Source organism: Sturnus vulgaris, chromosome 10 (assembly GCF_052056855.1).
Source record: "Sturnus vulgaris isolate bStuVul1 chromosome 10, bStuVul1.hap1, whole genome shotgun sequence".
Classification (NCBI taxonomy): Eukaryota; Metazoa; Chordata; class Aves; order Passeriformes; family Sturnidae; genus Sturnus; species Sturnus vulgaris.
Genome location: NC_142252.1, coordinates 19,368,237 through 19,383,521, shown reverse-complemented (window position 1 = coordinate 19,383,521; position 15,285 = coordinate 19,368,237). Strand labels below are relative to the sequence as shown.

The 15,285-nt window shown below is 43.9% G+C and overlaps 1 protein-coding gene across 2 annotated transcripts in view; it reads right to left on the bottom strand.

Annotated features, from left to right (window-relative positions):
* Positions 1 to 14,155, bottom strand: part of TBL1XR1 (TBL1X/Y related 1) — a 104,560-nt gene extending 90,405 nt beyond the window's left edge. Inside the window, exon 1 of one of the 2 annotated variants that reach the window (XM_014871513.2) lies at positions 13,819 to 14,155. The gene's annotated coding sequence lies outside the window, so the exon portion shown is untranslated. The remainder of the gene's footprint in view (positions 1 to 13,818) is intronic. The other variant, XM_014871512.2, reaches the window with a different exon arrangement.
* Between the last annotated feature and the right edge of the window lie 1,130 nt (positions 14,156 to 15,285).

The following is a 15,285-nucleotide window of genomic DNA, read 5'->3' as shown; positions in this document are numbered from 1 at the left end:
GGCTGTGCTCCAGCACAGCCAATTTAACCTCAAGGGGAAGGCTCCAAACTCTTCTCCTGTGGACCCTGTCCTGAGACCACCATGCCTGTGCTGGCTGTGCCCTCGCCTGGGGTGAGAGCAGAGCCCTCGGTGCTGGGGCTGCCCTTCCTGCCCCGCACCCTTGGCACGCACATTAAATCCCGCAGACATCGCTGGGGCTCCGCACAACACACAGCTCTGCGTGTGCAGCGCTGCCCTTCAGACACAAACCAAGCCTGGAAACCTGAAAAGCCCTCCTTGATCACAAGATTAAAGTCAAAAACTTATAAAGAGAGTTGCTGCTTCAATGACAGAAGGCACAGAATTTTAACGTGAGCACCCTGAAGGTCTCAGTGGTGCACAGGTCCAAGAAGCACAGTCAGACAGTTTTAATTTAACCTTACACACTGATACAGCTACAGGACTAAAGCATTAGTGGTCTCGAGTTTGTTTATGACTGACTACATATGCTAGAATGTGCTCTGCCAAAACCCATTGCTAAAACAAAAACCAGCGTTCAAAAAAAGCACAAAACTTCATAAACCAAATAAACAACACATTGCAAATATTTAAGGCTTCCAAGCAAAGGCTACTTCTGTAAACTCCAACATTTAAACTAGCAACAAAACATGTCAGACACTGAAACAAATGACTGGCTAAAAAAAACCCCCACCGTCCTCAGCAATTCAAATGGTTCATTTTTCTGTTATCCTGAAACATTCAGGGCACTCAAATTATAACTGAGCAAATATACATATCCCTTCCTATTTAAAATAAAACACAAAAAAATTGGAAACATTAAATCTTTCTGCTTAACCCAGGACTAGAAAACTGTCAGTGCCGAAAATTAGTTTCACAGAGCCTTAATGCATCTGAAAATGGCTTATTTGCTACACATGACAAGCAAATTCCGAAATAAAGGGAAACCCTTCCCTCAACATGCACACTAATATTTTTCTGTCCTGAAGGTTGGATTACTTCCAGGGAACCTGAATTGACTTCAATGGAGCAATAATGTATTTCTTAGGAAGAACTTGCAAACTGCCTCAGATCACAAGAAAATGGTTCAACCAAGAAAGGGCTTCACTCAGCTCTTCTAAATATACCAAAGAATCACACTTAAGTGATATTTTTTTAAACAATTAGGGCTTGACTACACCAACAGCTATATCAGCTGATATATAGATATATATTACTGTAAACAGGAATGAGACACTTTCTTCCTGGAGCCATTCCAAAAAAAATGTGAGTGCACTGTTAATTCCTACTTTTAACTTCAACTCATGCTGCCACTGTGTGTAAATACATTTTTGCTAAGTTTAAGGTATTTATTAAAGTACTAGCAGGACTTTCTTTTCAAATTAACCAGAGATACTTTTCAGGGTAGAGTATGGTGAAAATAAGAAAAGTCACCACACAGAAGTACAATTTATAATAGCAAAACCCAAATGTATACAATTTTAAGTGCTATTCTCAAAGTGAAGAGACTCTGCAGAATTAAAATATCCCCTAAAATTTCAAATTTTCAGCATATGAAAAATATCTAAACAACATATGAAAATAAGATAATTTAACAGCAAATGTTTGCTCACCAGTGTCACAAGCACAGCTGTGACAGCCAGGACCAAGATGTGCTTTAGGAGACACCTATACCAACAAAGAAAACATTCACCAGAAATTAATGTCCTCCAGGAAAACACCACTGCCTCCCAGTAAAGGACATTAAAAAAAAGATTTTCATAGAAGCTTGTAAATTAGTTTATAGTTAAACTTATAAACAAGAATCATTTAGGAAGTTATAAAAGAAGACTCACCCAAATGAAATTACATGCACATGACAAAGATTTATGTCTATTTTCTGTATGGGTGAACCCAAGCAGTGAGTACAAGCCTGTATGTAGAGAGTGGCTGAGCTATCAGCTGGCTATTCTGTGTGCTGATAGCAAAGCTGAGGTAACAGGTTCATGGCCCACCCTTACCTGACCCACAGTCACTCCAGTGGTTCAGCCACAGCCTTCATGGTAGCAACACTGGTGTTTGTGGAGTCAGGCTGCAAACTGCTGCAGCAAAAATACCTGGACTTTAATCCCCTCTCCCCACCAAAACAGCTGTTGGGTTTAATACATCCTTCCAGAGATGATGTTTTTAAGACCCATAAATCTGTCTCAGCATGGCAGAGGACTCAATATATCACATTAGAAGATTGAAACTTTTTTGTGCCTCTGCTCCATCAAGACCAGGGACATCTCAAGGGTCTCACCACCCCCTTTCCCACACCCAGTGCTGGGATAAGTAGCTGCTTGGGAAGCTGTTCTCCAAAACCCATTCCTGAAGTGGCTCCACCAAGAAAGTTTTACCTTTCCTCACTCCCAAAACTCTGCCAGGGTCCAGAAAAAAGTGCAGGCATCTTAAAACTTCATATAAGGTTGGATTGCCATATTACTAAGGACAAAAACATGCCTAACTTCATGAACCAAGTAGCCTAATTTCAACATGTCCTGGCAGCAGTAGAAAATATTTCCCATGTGAGGGACCACATTCTGTCCAACAGAGAACTAAAACACACACACAAAACCCATAAATAAAAATTAAGCACTTGCTTAAACTGAAAACTCCATCCAAGTAAGCAGAGACTGAAAAATTAAACAAAAGCCACTTTACACTGCTGCGCAGCCTTTCACCAGAAGATCTCAGGGCACTGAACTGGCCTGAAAAAGCTCCTGTTAAGTATTAAATCACTGGTGCATGGGCAAATTTGTTAATCCATTTGCTAAGGTCACACAGTGGCAGAAATAACAGATAATCCTGACACCAGCTTTCTGTCCCAATCATTATGTGGACAGAAAATCTTCAGTGATGTAAACAAAAAAATAAAGTAAACACAGTTATCTGTCACATACTCGTATATTAGGTCACTCAGAAAAGCAAAATTGTGGGTATGGGGAGTGAAGATGTATCTCTGGGGATCTACCACAGAGCTAGACAGGCCTGTGGAAACTTATATAGAGAATTCATAACCATAATTCCATAATTCTCTCTATCAAGCAGTTCCTCTGAAGGGAATGAAGGAACTGCAGTCACGCTCAAAAAGAAGTCTGAAAACCTTGAGCAGTAACCCACAGAATATATTCCACTGCTGTATTACACCCACATTAGGATGCCAAAAGTTTGCCATTCATTCTACATTGAAATTAAAGCAGTATTTTACAGACTGCCTGCAAGCCACACAAACTGGGGAAGTTCGCTAATATCAGAGAGCAGATGGACACACAGCTGACACTGTCGACACTCAGTCAAGACTGCTACGAGAATTTCTACCAGCTTGAAAGTTTCTACCACCTTCCATGCCATTACATATGAAAGCAACTTGGTAACACCTACTGTGGTGCTCTAAAAATTCAAGATCATTTTGGTGAACAGTCCTGTATAGATATAAAACACACTGCAAGCACCAGGCTAAAACACACTGCGAGCACCAGTTTCCAAAGAGGAAACAGCAAGTCTCTACGCTGATTAAAAAAATAAAACAATAAAACAAACAAAAAGAAAACCAAACCACAACCACATTTATTCTACAAATCAAAAATACTGGACCAGACAATGAGCTACACGGGCATTGTTAAGATGCACTAAAAACAACAGCATAATAAAAATCACTGTAGGCTGGGAAGACTAATCTTTCTGCTCTTCCTTAAGCAAAACTCACAGCAATTTCAATGGAATTCTCCCCCAGATACGGCTGGATGACTACATCCACTGCCTACACGTGCCAAGTCTGCTCCTGCAGCCAGTCTCTACTGCATCCATCTTAGTTACACTACACATATCCTGATTACAGGGATTTATAAATGGCATGAGTGATTTAGAGATGATCCACAAAACTGTGACTTCAGTAGAGATGAGGTTCACTACTACTGTCTCAAGAGTCACCAGCTGTGTGGTAAAGCACTTAACACCTGGAAGACTTTCAAGCAAAAATCTTTTACTGACTTTCTCAACAGTACATTCTGCATTCTGTCCCAAGCATACCCACTCCAGAGCCAGAACACAAGTCTGCTATGCATTGGTTTCACGGGGCAATGAGGTAGGAGAGAGTTTATGATCCATTCAGTCACCTGCGTTTATTTTCTTATGTTCTGGACAACCCAGACAGGAAACAAAAACGGTGCTTAGATACCAAGCGTGAGAGTATTTTATCATACAGTTTCTGGATGTGAACTCTTTAAAGACAAATCTCTCGACTCCGAAGTTGCAGTTCCCCACAGGACAAAGGCGCCTGTGCGCACGTCCCAGCTCGCAGCCTCAAAGCCCTGTTTGTTCACCCAGAACAATGGGGCATGTGACTTGTCAACACTACCCACAATAAAAACAATAAGATAAGGCTGCCACTGATTTCACGATGACTGGCTTTGTTTTTGCTAATTTTAAGTCACAATGTCAGTAAAAACTTCTTGCATAAAACCCCTTATTTTGAAAAGCCCAAAGTCAACCCCACCTTGCGCTGAGGTTTTCGCTCCAACTTCCTTAGCTTTTCATGTCTGTACTAAATGCTCACACCACCTCCCTCCAAAGCCTCCCTCTGACTTCATCAAGAGTTGGATCAATGCTACGTGCCTAGAGCCAAGATTATTTTTATCATATCAAAGCACTGCCAAAATCTGTCCTCTGCATTTCCTGCCCTGTGTGCCCATCCCAACCACCCATGTGCCCGCAGGCAGCCCCTCGCTCACCTCCTGCTCGCTGCCAGGGGCACACACAGGAAAACGAGACTTCCCCAGCAGGTTTTGCTCTACCACTGACTCAGGCTACATCATCCAAACCCATTCAACCCCTCCAGTTCAAGAGGGCTACCTAGGACCGAGTCCTGAATATAAACTGAGAAAAAGGAAGAAAGCAGAGAAAACCCAGAGAACAGAAACAAAAAGGGCACCAAATTGATTTAAAGGACTCACAAGAGAACAGATGGGGAGAATGCAAAAGAAAAGTCCAAAATAACAAAAAGGAGAGAGAAAGCCCAGGGGAAAAAAAAAAAAGAAAAAAACAGGCAGGGAATGATTAGAAAAATCAAATAAAGCCTTAGAAAGAGTAAGAATAAAATGGTACAAACTGTCAGAGTGGACACAAAACACTGCAGCTCACTACACTTTTTTGCCACCTTCCTGCTCCAGCATGGACAAGGAAGCAGAGCCAAGATGAGAAGGCAGAGCCACCCTGACACTTGGAAGGGGTTAATTCAGACAGAAAAAAGCAGCACAAGCTTGCACCACTTGTCTTTTTATCACACAGGGGGAGGCTTGGGGGGTTATTTTAATTACACAGAACAGCAGTAGGCCCAGCAGCACCAGATTAACAAACACAAGTAGGCAGCAACAGGCACAAGGAAGTACATTGCAGTTCCAAACTTCCACCATTTACAGGAACATTAACACAAATGAAATCTGACTAACCTGATCTCTGAATGCATTTTTAAAACCTGTGCATTTCTTTCATTTCACCTTGAAAAAACTCAATTTTGCAAGCAGGTAGTTACAGGCCACAGCTGGGAAAGTGGAAGGCACATTAAGCACGCAAATGAAATTTCACATACTCTAACACCATCGGTGGAGCTTTCTGGAGCTCTGCAGCAGTGTCCAACATACACAAGCCTTGCTGCTGGCACAACAGACAAATCTCAGCCTACGTAAGGGACGCTCTCCTAGCCGGAGTCTGACACTGCATTTCACATACCCTCCGAGCCTCGCGTATGAAGTCATCCCTAGCGTCAAAGAGCGAGTCAAAACACATCGAGAGTGTTTTCCCTGGCTACCTGAAAGTTTCCATCCCTTTATCTTCTGTGTAGTTTTTCTTTTTTAATTCTTCCCACCATTTCTGTCGATATACACAGGATCTATAAAAGTCCCCAGTACATGCAAGCAATGAGTGTCTCTCTAACATGGGACCTCAACTGTGTTCCAGTCATGGGGACAACAGCAGACTGATGGGAAAATTGAATTTGGAGCCTTCACAACCAACCCACAAAACCACACAGAGAGAGGGTTCATTTCTTAAGGTAAAAGCAATGCCTATCTTACCAGAAGATAATACACCTGGGAGGGCTGTGGTACCCAGGCACCTCAATGCGATGACCCAGTGGTCAAGAGGGCCTTTTGTTTTACTTTAATAGAAGAGGCTCTTAAAATGTAAATGCTAACATATTTAATGTGCATCATATGTATTCTAAGCAAGAACCTTACAAAGGGCCTTGATGAACAAAGACTAACTAATCCATATCAAAATAACCTTGCACGTGTAGACAGCAGAAGAGCCAGCTAACATGGATTTTGCCAACAGCAAGATAACATTGATACTTCTAACGTAATCAAAGGCCATTCACAATCTGCCCTGGAAGACATTCACAGAAATACAAAGCATTTTTCCTACAACTCAAACAACCGCGACAAATATTTACTATGAAGGCAAAAGCTGTAAAAAAAAAAAAAAAAGAAAAAAGAAAGGAAAATAAGTTGGTTTCTATTAATCAGCTACATTTAGATATCCATTACTAGTATCAGATCAAGCTCACCAAAACTGCTTAGCAGGTTGTTTCACTGTATTTGTGTTCAAGTTTTGTCACAACTCAACATATTGACGTTTCATATTGTTGACTTCTTTCATGCCCACAATGCTAGATACTTACAGTCTAAACAAGACACCAGATTGTGAAATTTAGTTGTGCATTCAAAATAAAGTGGAAAATCAGGTACCACATCGGCATCAGGAAAACATTCATGTTGTTCAGCAAGTACAGACCCCACTTCTATAAACCCCAGATCTGTTGCACTAGCAGTGGGAAACAGCTAATCCATTGCTACACAAGATATTTCTACCACAATTTATTTGATGTCAGCATTAGTAGATGGCTTGACAACACCATCCCTCATTTTCCTCCATCTACATTCGTGGTAACTTTGCTTTATAAGTACATTAAAATTATAAAATCTGAACAAGAGTAACCCCAAAATAAATACATTACAGAATCACAAACATCTTTTTGGCAAAAATCCGCATTTTTACAAAGCGTTTCCCAATTAAAATTTATCTCCAAGAGTCTGCATTCAGGAAAGTGTGTTTGTGTTGATACACAAGCAGAAATTTCTGCACTAGAGAAGAATGTGGACATCCATACAAAAATTAGTGGTGATTCATTGTTTAACAGTTGTCTTCCCTTTACAGCACACCGCAGACTGAAGGACACGTTGCCAAACTGAGAGCACCAATACTTCCTTTAACCTAATATAGGACAAATAAATACACTTCAACAGCTTCTAAATCTTGCACGTCCTACTTTTTTGACCCAGATCTCTTATTATTTCCCCCACAGGTCTATGCAATATCAAAACTATTTTTTTCCCCCACAAATTTAGATATAACCTAAAAGAGGGAAAGTACTCACGCTTACTGTGAGCTAGAGAGACCAGGAAGCAGGGGGAGGGTCAGACTCACTCATGTCTCCTAAGATCAATCGGTATTTTAAGGTAAGCTCCTCTCTCAACTGCTGAAATTAATGTCAAAAACGCTCATTTGTCCAAAAGGACTGTAAGTTATACCAATATCAATAATAAATGAAAAATAACGACATCTTTTTAATACTATTTTTACAAAGCAAAATTATATTTTCAGAAGTCGTGCTGACACTCGAGCATGAATCAGTCTGTCCAAAAACCACTAAAGAGCTATGAAACTTGTTATTCCACTCCTCAGCCAGCCTGGGCAACTTATTCCAGGAAATCAAACTGTCTCCTCTTTGCCTGGTACTTTTAGGGAACCATGAGGGGACTGAAATCTGTCTCACATGTGCTCACCATCCATAATTCCCCACTCAGTTTGCTAGTGATAGGTCACCCAAGTGAAGAGAATGAACTTTTAACATTGTTAATGTCAAATGGATGCAACTTTTAGGACTCTAGACCTTGACAATTTCTGTGGTTTTGGCATCAGGCACAGTATTTAGCACTACATTTTCACAAACTGTAAATATTTGACCCTTAACTCATAACCTTCGAAAAATGCTCCAGGAATAGACAGCACAGAGATCTTTTCACGTAGCTGTGCAGAGAGCAAAGTCTGCACTTTCACAGTCCCAATTCATAAAAATCTACCACCAGCCTGACGTCAGTGGGGTGACAGGGAGCTCCACGTGTGGCCGGAGAAGTGACTGAATCATTCCCCAAACCCACAAGGGGATAAAAGGAGCACCAGGTTTACAGCAGGGACAGCTGCTGGCCTGCCCTGCCAGGCTGCCAAAACTCTTGCCCCGCTGAAGGGGAAGGGAAGGGCTGCTACTCACATCCCACCAGCTAAAACTTCCAGCAACGCATCTCGAGCAATTCCAAATGACACCCAGTGTGTCTGCATATGGCACACGGTTGTAGAGAGTGTCTGTAACACACTGACATTGAACAGAGCCTCAGATCATAAAACAAAAAAAACCCACACAACTGTTTTCTCTGGATGATTCTGATTTTTTACTGCTAGACATTACTAGTAAGCGAGATTGCTCCTCTGCAACATGGAGACTTCAGAATTACAACAATAAACACAAGTCAGAGCACACAACATAGCCTTTTACTAATACTGCTCCCAGGAACAGAAAAGACACCCTCACGGGAGTTTGCAAAAGCCTGCAAACCACACACAAGAGTTGATTTTTAGAAATGCTAAGCACACACAGAGACTGCCAACTTCACATGCAACGGCGGGGACTCAGCATCTTTGAAAATAAGACTATTAATATCTTACTTTAGAGATGTAGATGCCAGCTTATACTCTTCTTAAGAGGAGTCATGCTTGCACCAAGCACAACTACAGCACAAATTCAGGGAGCAGATCCCCACTGCCACCGCACCTCCAGCTCCTGGAGACAAGCAGGATAACACAAAGCACCAGGAAGGGCCACGGGCAGGCACTGAACCACACAGTCAGGTTGACACCCAATCTGCCTGCATTACTCATCTTCAAAAATTGGCATGTTAGGCCAATAGCATACCTAGGGATTTTGCTTCTGGCATTCCAGCTAACATATTCCCAAGAACCTCAGTATCTCCACTTAGCTCTGAGTTTGGCCACACACAATTACATTCAAAGTAAAAGGAGACTCTTTGAAAGATGTTAAATGTTTTGGCCAAGACAATTCCATAACACTCCCCCTCATTACTTCAGAGCTTCTTTCAGTAAGCTACACCAATTCACTAGACTTTCTGATTACTATTGCTACACGTAAGGAAATACACTCAAAAGTCTTCCCTGCAATCAGCCCATCCAAGAAGCAAGCGAGCAAGGTGAGCTGCAACAGCAATTTCACTCCTTGGCTAGCCAGGCCAGCAAAACCCTAACACACCGGACCAGAGCGTGCATTTTCCCCTACAATTACACAACCTTCAGCTTGGAATAACCACTTCTTATCAAGGCAGAATTATTTTTAAGGCTCCTTATCAATATAAAAAGTCAAGTCTAAAGGATATCACAGAAAGGTAAGTGGTAAGGTATTAAAGACAAAGGTTTCAGAGTGTAAGCTGAGTTACAGTTCTGTAGACCCTATTAAACCAAAGGAACATTTAACCTGAGCTCAAACAAGGCCACTAAGACTCTAGGGCATTTTGTATGAACAAGTTCAGCCTTGTTTTCATTACAAGAAGGAAGGAAAGGGCCTTCTCATCTTGGATTAGATACCACAAGACAGAATCATAAGACGTTTGCCAGTTTCCATACAAACTGGCAATTTCCAGACCAGACTTCCAAACCTTTTCACTCAAGCAATGAACTCTCCCAAAGTGACAGCTATGCTGTCTCATTTTCACTGCTTCTTACCTCCAGTTAGCTAATTCAATTTTGAAAAATTAAAGGAAAGCCAATATATTCCCCTACAATTTCATATCAAAAGATATTCCTTATTCCTCATTTCATTGTCACACTTTATCTCGGAGGAAACCAATTATGAAATGAATAAAGCGGTCTCCATCTACTCTGCTTGGGATCACTGGATGAACTTATTTCTAGTAGAGTCACTTGTCATTAAGTGACTTTATAGAAATTAAGACCATCTAACTTCATACTTCAGCACATAAAAAACTGAGAACATTTGGGACAGGGGTAGCTAAATCAATAGCAAGAATGTAGAAATGGTTTCTTCATCACCTGTTAATTTGAAGCTACTACATTAATGCAGCAATGCAACTCAAAAAGAGAGAAGAGCTGTCAATCATAGCTCCTAATGGGAAATTACTGACACTTCTTCACCTAATACAAACACTTAAATTTGTATTTAAAAATGAGTATATTCTCAGAGCAGTTACTTTCTGCAGAAGCCAAACATGTATAATTACAGAGTGTGCACACACACTTTCACTTCTCTCCCAACCTGCAGCTACTTGCATGAGCTGATGTTTAGGGCATTAAATACAGTCATTATTACACCCTGAACTCTGGGTGCACACATGTGCAAACACACACCCAGTGAGGATGGTCAGCACACAGACCAGTATCACACCACTCAATATGAACAACGTGAATTAGATTATGAATGAGTCACACTTGGGTACGATACATCTCAGTATTGCAATATTTCATTATCGACACAACCGCGACCTGCAGCGCACCCTGTCCTTGCCCTCCTCTCCAAAGAACAGACCAGACCACTTTGCCACCACCCTATCCCAGCTGGGAAGGGGAAGAGCTGGTGGGAGGTTTGTGTCTGTCTCTCCTCTGCTTGCCAGCAGTGTCCTCGCCAGCAAGGTGTCAGAATTCACACGGGCACCACGATCCTCAGCGGCTGCGGGACCGGGGGGACAGAAGAGATTGGCAAAGCAAGCAAAAACTGGAGGGGTGACTCTTCACCTGGGACTCCCAATGAGCAGAGGAATTAGTGATGAAAAGGTGTCACACCTGCCACTACCTCAGCCTTCCCAAAACACTTCACAGTGCTGGTGTACCAAAACAGCATCAGTGTAATGAAAGATTCACATCCTACTGCCCACTGCTAATGCAAAACACAGCCAACTTCTGGGAGCAACTTCACAGACAGCTGCAGAGCTCATTCAGCTGAATGAGAGCACTGATGTTCACAAAGCTCTGTGCTTTACAGGACTTCCTGACTTCTGCACGATTACATCCTTGTAGCATGTGGGTCTTCACTGCCACTACAAAACTTATAACAGCAAACACATTCTGACTTAAATGTAAAGTCCACGTTCTATTAAATTCCAGACCAAAATGAAGTTAGGTAAAATAACTCAGTTTGCTTTATATTATTCAGATCTGTTCTTCCTAACTTAAAACTATTATCTGAAAACAACATTATCAGCAATTTTGGCCATTTCCCCTAATCCATCCAGAACCTCTTTATGCTTAGGGCTGCAGCACTTTTTAGCATCAAACTCTTTCATGATGGGAAAATGACTATGAAGTATTGCTGTTGGGTGCTTAGCGCTTATACCCTGCCTTACAACTTCAAAGCATTACACAAACATCAATAATTACCATATATAGAGTAAAACTGAAAGAAGTATTCATATTAAAAAGGAAACTCACAGGAAAAAAAAACCTTAACTACCTCTTTGAATGGGGGAAAAAAGCTTAAGCAACAGAATCTTCTGTAATTATTGTGTTCTTTATGTTACACACATGCGTTAGGGCTGTGCACGTTGAAACAAACAAAAACTATACACTCTTGCACGGTCTTAAAAATAAATTGTAAAGCCCACAAGCCAAACCCTAACTCCTTTCATACATCTAAATTACATTTCCTTCTCCCTTCCTCAAGGAATGAGAGCTAAGTGTTCTCCAGGTGTTCCCAATAACAATTTGGGAGGCAGGCCACCACGCTCCCAAGACACAGTACAAGAAAACACGGAGTTCTCACGGAGAAAAAGCCAACTTCCCCCAAGAAAACTTAACACAGCGACAGTGTACCAGCTCAGGTGACCTTAGGTAAATAATACAAAATGTTACCATTCCATTAGACCTTAAACAAAAACAAAGGAAAGAAAAACACCAGAGAAAAACCACAGAAAGTTTGTTTCGATCAATTACAGGGCACCATCTGTGCCCTAAGCACCATCACCAGCCCCTTTTTTTCAATAGATAAGGGCAAAAAACCCTTCACAAGCACATACCCACACGCTTAAATTTCAGGACATACACAGGAGCTTGCAGGTCCAGTTCTCATTTGGAATGTATTCCGAAAGGCCCGCTAACACACATCTCCAAAGGAAGGCCCCAAACTCAACGTGAGTCTCACATGGACAAGCCTTTGGCTTACTCACAGCAACACAAGGGCACGAAACTGCCCCGAAGCCCAGGTACAACCAAACCCCAAACACCAATTTTGCATATGGTGCCCTCACTGCTAAAGGAGCACAACTCACAACACCCAAAGGGTAGAGACCACCAACAGCAGCAAACCTTGTTAATGCACACAACGTGCTCAGAATTTATTTTAGCACCAAAGGACAGCAAAGCGAGTCAGACAAGCCCACAACACTTTTTTTTTATGCAACAAAGACCTGGTTCTCCTGATCATGTCTGCCATGCCTTAACAATAAGGAAGGAATATGTTTTGTGATCCCCTCCCCCATAAATCAGTTAGGAATTTGATTTACACAGACAGGAAAACGAGGAAGTCGAGCACACTGGAGAGTAGTAAAAACTTCACCAGCAAACTTCACTTTCCTACACAGCGACCTACAAACCAAACTTTCCTCCAGACTCACGTGTCATCTGCAGCAACCAGCCCCTGCCATAAAGCACTGACAAAGTTTTGCTGTTCTGGGGAATAAAGACAAGCGAGGGAGAGACTTTTATTCTGTCAAGCTGCCTTAAAAGGAAATTCGGTGATGAAAGATTAAATTCACCTGGAACAACACGATAAATTTTAACCCTTTCGAGGGTACAACAATAACAAGCCACATATTTCAGGACTTAAATCCTCCACCAAGAAAACAGTACACATTACATCAACCGTGCGAGCCCTTCTAATTGATGCAACACACAATTTACACCAGGGTTTCGGTCAGGGGTAAGCCGTGGCAAGGACAGACGGTGTGAAACGGGAAAATAAAAGCTGATTTTGTGTCTCGAACCGGGCCCGCTCCCTGCCACCGCGGGGTATTGCATGTTCCGCCCGGAACTTGGCCGGGAAACTGATCAATAACTTGGCTCTGGGGGCAGAGCCATGGGGGATGGCCCGGGGGTGGGGGTGCATGGGGTGCATCCCCTCCGAGGAGCGGCCGGGCCGGGATGGGGGAGAACTCCGGGCAGTGGGGGAGGGGAGGGGAAGGGCCTCCCCTCCCCCCTTCCCCTCCCCCCATAAGTAAATATGCGGGAAGGGGGGGGAGGGGAAGCCGCTCTTCCACACAAATCGGGCTAAAAATAGGCCTCTCGCCATGGCTCCCGTGTGCCATTCGCTGCCGAGGCCGGTGTCCCCCCCATCCCCCGCTCCATTAAACGTTTTTATATATTTTTTTTAAATTAAAAAAAAAAAAATGAATGCGGGTGGGGGAGGGGAAGCCAGCGGCTCGGGGTGGGGGAGGGGTAAAAATATATATATATATATACACACACACACACATATGTCTGTATATATATATATATATATACACACACACATGTATATATACACATATTAATAAAACCGGGGGGTCACAGAGGCGTTGTGCTCCCATCCCCCTCCCGCTCCACCGACACAAACAGGGCGGCCGCCCCCCACCCCCATCCCCGGCCCCGGCCCCTGCCCGCCCCCGGGGCTCCGAGCCCCCCGGTTCTTACCTTGCGAGCGGCTGCTCCCCCCTTTCCCCGGGAATGGAGGCACGAGGAATTCACCCTGGATTGTCTCTCCTCCTCCCGTGTGTTTTATACCGCCGCGTGTATATACGCGCACATCCCTGCCTGTGTGAGTGTGTGTGTGTGTGTACACGCGTATAGTTATCGATTATATATATATATATATCTGTATTTTTAAGGTGTCCACACCGAGAGGAGGAGCAGAAAAAAAAAACACACCAGGAAAAAAAAAAAAAAAAACCAACAAAACCACCACACACACACAGGAGGAGGAAGGAAAAAAAATACCCAGCGCGTAGCGCTGTGATATTCAATTATATCCGAGCCAGGGGCCGGGGGAGGGGAGGGTGGGGAGGGCGGGTGGGGGGGGGGGGGGACTGGAGATTAAGTCCCGAGGAAGGAGGGGAAAAAAAAAAAAAAAGTAATATGTGTGTGTGTGATTGAGATTGAGGAGGGATCGGGGCGGAATGTGGGAGCTGTTACTGGGGGAAGGAGCCAAGCGGCGCGGAGCAGCCGGCGGCCCGCAGACACTCCGGGTGCCCGGCCGCGCCGAAATGGGCGCCGGCGGAGGGAAGGGAAGGGAAGGAAGGGAGGGAAGGAAGGAGGAAGGGAAGCAGCGGAGCCGGGAGGCGAGGCCAGGCGAGGAGGAGCGGCCCGGCCCGGCCACACAAGCCCAGTGCGGGGGTCGGGGAGGGGGACGCGCTCCCTGACCCCTTCCCCGCCGCGCCCGGCAGCGGGGAGGGGAGGCGGCCGCGGGGAAAGGGAGGGGAGGCCGCCCGGGCACGGCAGGCCCCGGGCCGCGGAGCTTTTCTAGGAAAGACATTAAATTGCGCTGCCAACAGAGCTTATGTAAATGCAGGATGTAACATGGTGGTTTTGCCTCTCTCCTCGCAGCCCGTCGCGGTTGGCCATGGCACCGGGACCCGGCCCTGCGCGGGCACCGCGCTACCGCCTCTGCCCTCTCGTTCCATTTAATGAAAATAAACCTCCGCAGCACTAATGCAATGTCCTACCTGGGTGTTTTTACAATTGAAATGCTGTTCTTCATCTATGTAGCTGCATTGTTTGTTTTTGAAAGCGAGCTTTGTTAATCGAAACCACATTCGTCACCAGGCAGCCCTTTCCATCTTAAAATGGTTTTGCAAGAGCGTTTCACACTCTTGGGCGATGGTCCAGCACTCTCATGTCCGGACATTGGCACCCGTGCAGAGTCCCAGTGACCACAAACCCTGCACGGATCCGACGGCAACATCCGATGTTATCCCAGCTCATTCCAAGGCTCTCCACGCACCCCAGCCCAGCTCTGGTGTTGCTCAAACAGGGCGTCCACATCACCACGCTCAATTTCAGAACTTGGTTTCACTGCAGCTGGCACTGGATAAATAGGTGCCCATGAATGTAGTGCTTTTATGCTTTTTGTTGTTGTTGTTGTTTTTTTGGGGTTTTGTGGAT